Raw genomic sequence first — 10,886 nt, forward strand, 5'->3', positions numbered from 1 at the left:
TACATAATCCAAGTAATTTCTTGAAGGACATGAGCAACTTTAAAAAAGTGATATCACACGAGGAACTTTGAATAGACAAGAATCGTGGCGACACCACCCGCATCCTTCACCATTTGACCTTGATAAATTGTCGGGGCTCGCATCATTATCACGCACTACAAACCTGCCTTTAACATCAATGTCATCCAACAATCCAGACATCGTGCATTCTCTTGTCCGTACATACGATAAGGTATACCAAGGGAATAAGGTACGAGGAACGTCTTAAGTTGGATAGGTGACTCGTCATTATATACTTTCCCATTTTCTAGCACGGTCGTTGCTATTTTTTCAATTCTTGTAAACAAATTTTATTGACGTGAGATGTGTACCGCACAACCAGTTTCTAAATATGCATACCTCTATTATTTTACATATAATGAATGTAATGATTTGGGAAAATAATAAATAATTTTGATATCACTGGCTGACGAAGTGCTATCAAATATTTGTCCGAAAAGAGAAGGGAGGAAACGATACTTTACTGGGTAAATTTCTATAAAGATTTTACCTATGATTTCACTCTTTTGATTGGTAAGTATAGGATTTACGTTGCGTTTTTTTTTTTTTTAATTCTTAATTTGCGATCATTTTGGTCCCCTCATATATTATAGTATACAAAAAGTATGATACATGAAAATATATAAAAAGAAGCGGGGGGGGGGGGGGACACTGGGGACTTGGCCGGTTTGCTTTAACTACCTCCTATTCTATCTTGGAATTTACATACCAATTGTTGTAAAGATGTTGTTATTAGTGAGCAAACGTGAAACGAGGGATTGTCCTTGAAATGTGATGAGTAATTAGGTCAGACATATAAAGTTAAAGCATTTAATTTTTCCCCTTTTTAATCGTAATTAATTCGTTTTCAAATTAAGAAGAATCCTGCCGTACCAACTTTTCTTTAACCAACATCAGACAAAAGTTGCAAATTGTTTGGAAGATCTCTATCCCAATTTATGTGGCACCTAAATTAATAGTTTTGCTTAGTAAGCTTTAATTATTTTGAGATGATTATTTAACAAACTCAATCATTAAATACGAAGTATTTTTTTTAAAAGTATGTAAAGATTAAAATAAGATGCACGAGCTATGCACGTATACTTTTAGACGAATTATTACAAAATTATTAACTATCTAAATCTCTCTCATTAGTACATGGATTATCGCCATCAATTTACTTTGATTTCTCCTCCGATGTATTTGTTCAAATTCGTTAAACTAAATTCAATACTTATATTATACACATATTATCATAAGTAAGACAATTTTGTGCGAAACAAGACAAGCTTGATAGGTTCAATCACTGTATAACCTCCTAGAATTTGAGTGATGCTAACAACATAAGTAAAGTTTGCATTATTAACATTGGTCACTTTTTGAAAATGATTTTTTTTTTTTTTTTGAGAAAACAATTGTATCATGCCAGTATCGACCCCTCACACTTATTAACATTTGTAACTATCCTTGTAAATATACAAGGATAGTTATTAACACTTGTAACTATCCTTCTATATTTTTTTAATTCTCCGCTCCAAGTATAATGGAGAAAGAAGGATAATTCAGCTCCGTCTCAGATATGCTCGATTGTAACGAGCAATTGACACTTTGATGCACAATGCGCACAATCTCCTTTTTCGCGCACGAATACGCCAAATGCCTATCAATGCAATGGCGATGGGTGATGGATATCATAAATAAGCCCAAGATTACTTGCTTTTGATGGATTCACGTAGCCAGCACCAATGACAAATACATTAATGGAAAGTTTTTTTCTTCAAGTATGGGCTACCCTTGCGGTTGGATTGATCAGCTGTAATCATAATTGCAGATTTAATTACAACTGGAGAACAATCGGGTGTGCAATTTTGAGCACAATACTGCTTACGTGGGGAAAAGATATTGAGGTATTTGAGATGATGTCAAATGTCGAATCTATGTTCTCCAAGAAAAAAGGCCATGCAACAAGAACAATCAATATATGTACGATAATGGTGTGGTTTAGTATGTCCTGACTTAGGGTTTGGGCCCATGCATGAATTTTTTTTTACGGATGATGCATCCTTAAAGCCCCATCTTTGTTCCTTTGAAATAGATTTCCAATGATTTCATGAAGATTGTTCGTTTGTGGATTTCATCTGAATATCTTGCCTTGAATTCATATTGCTTTGGTTCTTTTGGGTGGTTGAATTCAAATTAGAAGGGTTTAGGTTTCATATACCTAGATTTGTCTATAGGATTCCCCCCATTCGGGTCAAGTATTTATCCTCTTTTCTCATCCCCTTTCTTTCTATCCTTTAATTTTTCCGCCTTTGAATTGACTTGGCTTCATCCCCAAATCGATTCATTATCAATTAGCAACAAAATTACCGGCAGCCGTGCTTGAAGGATGTGTGTCGTAACCTTCCTCATCAAATGGATCCGTAAGGCCACTCAAAAAGCTCCTTGCACCAATGGGCTTCTTGTTACATGTTATGTTTTCACATTTTCCTTTCCATTTTATCGGTGGAAGAGAGATGTTTTTGTCACGGAAAGAGGGATGGTGCGGTGTAACCCCAGTGTCTAGGACCCTAACAATCACAACCCTCCCATTATTGGATTCCTCCCGAACGCCAACGTCTTGCCCTACTTTTTTTTTTTAGTTATGCACATATTATCCTAACTTTGACATTTTTCGTGCAAAAATAGAACCTCATGATGATGATGATTTTGGATAGAAAAAAATGCACAATACATGCACACGACTCATTTGTTAGCCCTTTTAAGGATTGTAATAGCATATTCACTTAATTAGTTAGGGACTAAAATTAGAATAAAGTAATAATACAAGAACCAAAACTGCTATTGTCGCCTTACTTTTTCTTTTTTCTTCTCAAATGATTTGGGCAACTAATAAATAATTTTGATATCACTGGCTGATGAAGTACTATCAAATATTTGTTCGAAAAGACGAGGGAGGAAACGATACTTTAATTGATAAATTCCTTTAAAGATTTTAGCTATGACTTCGCCCTTTTGATTGGTAGGTATAGGCTTTACGTTGCTTTTTTTTGTTTTAATTATTAATTTGCGATCATTTTGGTCCCCCGTTTATTATAAACACAAAGAAGGATACATGAAAATATATAAAAGAAGAGGGGGACTTGGCCAATTGGCTTTTATTACCTCTTATTCTATCCGAGAAGTTAGTGAAAGAAACGTAAAGCCTATGGATTGTCCATGAAATGCGAAGTATGAGTAATTAAGCTAGTACGTATAAAGTTAAAGCATATAATTTTTTTCCTCTTTTACACTGTAATTAATTCGTTTTCAAAATTAAGAAGAATCCCTGCAAGCTGTACCAACTTTTCTTTTAATCAACAGCGGACAAAAGTGGCAAATTGTTTTGGAAGTTCGCTCTGTCTCAATTTATGTGGCATCTAAATTAACAGTTTTACTTAGTAAGCTTTGACTATTTTGAGATGATTATTTAACAAACTCAATCATTAAATTCGAAGTATTTTTTTAAAAGTATGTAAAAATTAAAATAAGATGCACGCGCTGTGCACGTATACTATTAGACGAATTATTACTAAATTATTAACTGTCTAAATCTCTCTCTTTAGTACATGGATTATTGCCACATCAATTTACTTTGATTTCTCCTCCTATGTATTTGTTCAAATTCGTTAAATTAATTAAATTCAGTACTTATATTATACAAATATTATCATAAGTAAAATCATTTTGTGCGAAAACAAGACAATCTTGATAGGTTCAACCACCGTATAACCTCCTAGAATTTGAGTGATGCTAACAACATAAGTAGAGTTTGCATTATTAATATTTGTAACCTTTTGAGAGATTTTTTTTAATTGAGAATGAAACAATTGTATCATGCCAGTATAGACCCCTCACACTTATTAACATTTGTAACTATCCTTGTAAATATACAAGAATAGTTATTAACATTTGTAACTATTCTTGTATATTTTTTTACCAAGTATAATGGACTATCCTTGTATATTTTTTTTATTCTTATTCACGTAGCCGCACCACGACAGAACATTAACGGAAAGTTTTTTTCTTCAAGGATGGGCTTGTATATTTTTTTTGTTCGAGTCACTGCCTCGGGGGGAGGCGTTAAAAAAAAAATGTCAAATGTCGAATTTATGTTCTCCGAGAAAAAAGGTCATGCAACAAGAACAATCAATAATGGAAAGAAGGTTTTGGGCCCATTCATGAAAAAGATGTTAGGATAAAGCTCCATCTTTGTTCCTTTGAAATAGATTTCTACCTAGCCGGGAAGACATTAGCAACTTTAAAAGTGATATCATCAAGGACCTTTTGAATAGACAAGAATCAAGGCGACACACCCGCATCACCATTTGACCTTGATATTGGCCGGCTCGCATCATTAACGCACTACAAACTACCTTTAACATCAATGTTGTCCAACAATTGACATTCTCTTGTCCGTACATGATACGCACAATGCACATTTTCTAATCTCTATTTTTTAAATTCTTGGCATGCAGGGGTAGTGTGACAACTAGTTTCTAAAATTACATTATTTTACATATAATGAATGTAATGATTTGGGAAAAATAATAAATAATTTTGATGGATATCATAAATAAGGAAACCTTTACAAGATTACTTGTTTTTAAAGATAGGATTTACGTTGTGTGTGTGTGTGTGTGTTTTTTTTTTTTTTTAAATTTGATCATTTTGGTCCCCCAAGACCAATGACAAATACATTAATGGAAAGATTTTGTGTGTGTGTCATATTATAGACACAAAGAAGGGAAAAATATATGCGGGGAGGGGGTGCTTTGCTAGTTGGCTTTTACTACCTCCTATTCTATCTTGGAATTTACATACCAATTATGGTAAAGGATAAAAGTGTTATTATTAGTGAAAGAAACGTAAAACTGAGGGATTGTCCTTTAAATGTGAAGTATGAGTAATTTAATCATTAAAAGCATTTAATTTTTTCCCTTTTTTACACAGTAATTAATTCGTTTTCAAAATAACAACTTTTCTTTAACCAACCGGCAAAGAACTATCCCAATTTATGTGGCACCTAAATTAACAATTTTGCTTAGTAAGCTTTGATTATTTTGAGATGATTATTTAACAAACTCAATCATTAAATACGAAGTATTTTTTTTTTAAAAGTATGTAAAGATTAAAATAAGATGCACGGTATGCACGTATACTTTTAGACGAATTGATGTCAAATCTCTCTCATTAGTACATGGATTATCGCCATCAATTTACTTTGATTTCTCCTCCTATGTATTTGTTCAAATTCGTTAAACCTTTATATTACAATCCATAAGTAAGACAATTTTGGCGCGAAACAAGACAAGCTAGGAGGAGATAAGCTCTGGGATGCGTTAAAAAAAGTAGAGTTTGCATTATTAATGTCGAACTTCTTTTTTTTTTTTTTTTTTTTTTTTTAAGAAACAATTGTATCATTCCAATATCGACCCCCTCACACAAGAACAATCCTTTTAAATATACAAGGATAGTTATTAACACTTGTAACCATCCTTCTATATTTTTTTTATTCTGGTTTCAGTGTATATGCTCGATAGGACGAGCAATTGACACTTTGATGCACAATGCGCAATCTCCTATACCAATGAAAAAGATGTTACGATGATGGATATCATAAATAAGCCCAAGATTACTTGCTTTTGATGGATTCACGTAGCCAGCACCAATGACAAATACATTAATGGAAAGTTTTTTTCCTTTGAAATAGATTTCCGCATTTAATTCAACCGGAGCCGTGGAAGCTTACTTGGGAAAAAGATATTAGGTATTTGAGATGATGTCAAATGTCGAATCTATGTTCTCCAAGAAAAAGGCCACGCAACAAGAACAATCAATAATGTATGTGGTTTAGTATGTCCGGACTTAACATAAGCCCATGAATGAAAAAAAAAAGGACATCCAAAGCCCCAGCAGCCATGGAAGATGTGTTAAAAGCTTCATATCATCAAGGACCTTTTGATATCACCAAGGAACTTTGAATAGACAAGAATCATGGTGACACCACCCTCATCCTTCACCATTTGACCTTGATAAATTGCTGGCTCGCATCATTATCACGCACTACAAACTACCTTTAACATCAATGTTGTCCAACAATCCAGGTAGACATTGTGCATTCTCTTGTCCGTACATGATAAGGTATACCAAGGGAAATAAGGTACGAGGAACGTCTTAAGTTGGATAGGTGATCGACTTGTCATTATATACTTTCCCATTTTCTAGCACGGTCGTTGCTATTTTTTAAATTCTTGTAAACAAATTTTATTGACGTGAGATGTGTGTACTGCACAACTAGTTTCTAAAATATGCATACCTCTATTATTTTACATATAATGAATGTAATGATTTGGGAAAATAATAAATAATTTTGATATCACTGGCTGACGAAGTACTATCAAATATTTGTTCAAAAAGAGGAGGGAGGAAACTTATCAAATATTGATTTCACTCTTTTGATTGGTAAGTATAGGATTTCGCGTTTTTTTTTTTTTTTAAAAGAGAGGGCCGGGGGGAGCGGGGGGGAAATGGCTGGCTTTACTTCACTCTATTCTATCTTGTCCAAAAAGAGAAGGGAGGAAACGATACTTTACTTGGTAAATTTCTATAAAGATTTTACCTATGATTTCACTCTTTTGATTGGTAAGTATAGGATTTACGTTGTGTTTTTTTTTTTTTTTTTTTTTTTCTTAATTTGCGATCATTTTGGTCCCCCATATATTATAGACACAAAGAAGGATACATGAAAATATATAAAAGAAGGGGGGACTTGGCGGGTTGGCTTTTACTACCTCCTATTCTATCTTGGAATTTACATACCAATTGTTGTAAAGATAAAAGTGTTATTAGTGAAAGAAACGTAAAACTGAGGGATTGTCCTTGAAATGTGAAGTATGAGTAATTAGGCTGTACATGTAAAGTTAAAGCATTTAATTTTTTCCCTCTTTTACACAGTAATTAATTCGTTTTCAAAATCAAGAAGAATCCCCGCAAGCTGTACCAACTTTTCTTTAACCAACATCGGACAAAAGTTGCAAATTGTTTTGGAAGGTCTCTCTATCCCAATTTATGTGGCACCTAAATTAATAGTTTTGCTTAGTAAGCTTTGATTATTTTGAGATGATTATTTAACAAACTCAATCATTAAATACGAAATATTTTTTTAAAAGTATGTAAAGATTAAAATAAGATGCACGAGCTATGCACGTATACTTTTAGACGAATTATTACTAAATTATTAACTGTCTAAATCTCTCTCATTAGTACATGGATTATCGCCATCAATTTACTTTGATTTCTCCTCCTATGTATTTGTTCAAATTCGTTAAACTAAATTCAGTACTTATATAATACACATATTATCATAAGTAAGACAATTTTGTGCGAAACAAGACAAGCTTGATAGGTTCAACCTCTGTATAACCTCCTAGAATTTGAGTGATGCTAACAACATAAGTAGAGTTTGCATTATTAACATTGGTAACTTTTTTGAAAATGTTTTTTTTTTTTTTTTTTTTTTTTGAGAAAATAATTGTATCATTCCAGTATCGACCCCTCACACTTATTAACATTTGTAACTATCCTTGTAAATATACAAGGATAGTTATTAACACTTGTAACTATCCTTCTATATTTTTTTTATTCTCCGCTCCAAGTATAATGGAGAAAGAAGGATAATTCAGCTCCGTCACAGATATGCTCGATAGTAACGAGCAATTGACACTTTGATGCACAATGCGCACAATCTCCTTTTTGGTGCAGCCAATGCCACACAGCTATTGAATGCAGTTTATGGGGTGATGGATATCATAAATAAGCCCAAGATTACTTGCTTTTGATGGATTCACGTAGCCAGCACCAATGACAAATACATTAATGGAAAGTTTTTTTCTTCAAGGATGGGCTACCCTTGCGGTTGGATTGATCAGCTGTAATCATAATTGCAGATTTAATTACAGCTGGAGAACAATCAGGTGTGCAATTTTGAGAAAAAGATATTGAGGTATTTGAGATGATGTCAAATGTCGAATCTATGTTCTCCAAGAAAAAAGGCCATGCAACAAGAACAATCAACATAGGGCCGATAATGGCAGGGTTTAGTATGTCCGGACTTAGAGAAGGTTTGGGCCCATGAATGAAAAAAATGTTACGGATGATGCATCCTTAAAGCCCCATCTTTGTTCCTTTGAAATAGATTTCCACTCTAGCCATGGAAGATGAGTTAATGTAAGCTTCATCTTTTCACCTTCAGCATAATCCAAATAAGTTGCTGGAAGGACATGAGCAACTTTAAAAGTGATATCACCAAGGAACTTTGAATAGACAAGAATCATGGCGACACCACCCGCATCCTTCACCATTTGACCTTGATAAATTGCCGGCTCGATCGCATCATTATCACGCACTACAAACTGCCTTTAACATCAATTTTGTCTAATAATCCTGGTAGACATTGTGCATTCTCTTGACCGTACATGATAAGTTATACCAAGAGAAATAAGGTACGAGGAAAGTATTTGGTTGGATAGGTGACTCGTCATTATATACTTTCCTATTTTCTAGCACGGTCATTGCTATTTTTTCTCTTCTTGTGAACAAATTTTATTCACGTGAGATGTGTGTACTGAGCAACTGGTTTCTAAAATATGCATATAGAAAAAATTTCTATTATTTTAAATATAATGATAAAAGATGCACGAGCTATGCACATCTCTTTCTCTCTCTCACTAGCTAGTAGATTAATTATCACCATCTAAGTGACTTCAATTCTCTTCTTGTTTATTCGTTCAAATCCATTAAACTAAATTTAGTACTAACATTTTTCAAAAAACAAGACCTCGTGCTAACGATGCATTTGAATAGAAAAACTCACGACTCATTAATTAATTTTACCCCATTTTATCCTTAATATTAAGTGATCTTGAAAGTAACTAATATGCTATTACATAGCATGGGGATTATAAATTTGAAGAGTTAAAACAAGATATTATTGGTGTGATAATGTGGATCTTCCTCTTTAAAGAGATGCATGCTAAAGAAACTTTACGTACCTAAATCACATGCATAACCAACAGGTTGCCCAAATATGGAACTGAATCAACTTGAAAAAGAAACTTCAGAACAATTACACATGGCTTACATACATCTCTTTATCATAAGTTAATACGAAGAGAAAACATTGATGATCTGGACCACCTCAGATATATGTTGCAGGTATCACCTATCAGTCCCTAAGTTATCATAACTGAGGTCTGAGGTTCATCAAATCTAATCCTCTCTATATAAAGCAGCGAAAGAAGAGAAGGCGCTCATCCAATTCTAGCATGCCTTGCCTCCTATCCATATTGAAAATCATCTTGCTGTTTATTGCTTTTTAGTCCACAAATTCTTATAACAAATATTTGTAATGATAAAAGTGTACCCAGTGATGACTCTCATTTTTATTGAGTTTCCACAACCCTATTGCTGAACAGAAAATTTGAAATTTACATCATTTTTGTAAGTTTGCCTGTTGCCAAAGTTACTGCTAATCTCGAAAGCCACTACCAGTCCTTTTTACCCGAAGTTGTTTTTGATTCAGAAAAACCGTCACGCATTATTCACTCCTACTGCCTTTGCATCCAAATTGTCAGATGGGGAAGTGAAAGAAATTGAGAAGACGGACAATTTTGTCTCAGCAAGGCTACAAAGATATTAAAGGCATTTGAATTTTTACTTAATTTTGAATACTAAGTAAACAATTTGCTTACTTAGCTTTGATTTGCCACGATACTTAACTAAATCAGATTATTTAACAAACTCAACTATTAATGCCAAGTATCTTTTCTAAAAGTTTGTAATGATTAAAACAGGATGGACGAGCTATGCACGTATACTTTTCGACTAGTAAGGAAAGAAACATGACGAGCTTCCAACAATAGACCTTGTCTAGTCAATATCGTCTCTTATTTCCCATGCAAAGAGGGTATGTTGATTTGTTTCCGATGAACGCTTAGCTAAAGAAATACTCCCTCCAATTGGGGTTTTTATCTTTTCATTTTAGTCCGAAATAAGTAGGGTTTCACATAATTAAGAAAGTATTAATTAATATTTTTTTCAAAATACCCTTATTCAGATAAGTCACTACTAGAAACAAAGCTTTTCCCATCGACATTCAGTGGAAATTATGCTATAAAACATGATTTTCTCATCTCATTCTCACCGCACTTTTATAGGAACTCGCGCATAATGTCATTGAAAAAATGCATGGTGGAAACATTCTATTGAAAGCATTTAAACTAACTTATTTTTCTGACTATCCAAGAAAACACTACTATTTTGATTTCCCCCAGAAACATTTAGTGGGAAATAGCCAAATACTTTTCAGTGGAAAAATAGAGAAATCATATTAAACATAACTAAATCGTCGAGTGACGTGTGAACTGGCCTGTATAGTATTTTGGATCTCTATGTAATATCATCGATATCTCTATATCACCAAGCTAGATCATCACTAGGCATTGATGAAGCAATATCACGATAACTGCGGCTTTCATGAACAAGCTAGGGGAAAAAGAGATTCTAAATACAAACACATCCTACAAAAGGTGCATGTAGTAGTATTGTGGATAAAATGAAGGGAAAAAGGGTCCAAAATGCTCCTCTACTTTGGGAAAAGAGTTAAAAATATCTTTTATTACAAATTTTGAATAAAAATACCCCTCCATATGCGTTTTTTATTTAGTTGAATCTGATTTAAATGGAACAAATTTAAAAATGAAATCGGATTATGTTGAGAATTTCCGTTAAGACAGGAATATATTTAA

Source organism: Lycium ferocissimum, chromosome 5 (assembly GCF_029784015.1).
Source record: "Lycium ferocissimum isolate CSIRO_LF1 chromosome 5, AGI_CSIRO_Lferr_CH_V1, whole genome shotgun sequence".
In the NCBI taxonomy this organism is placed as follows: domain Eukaryota; kingdom Viridiplantae; phylum Streptophyta; class Magnoliopsida; order Solanales; family Solanaceae; genus Lycium; species Lycium ferocissimum.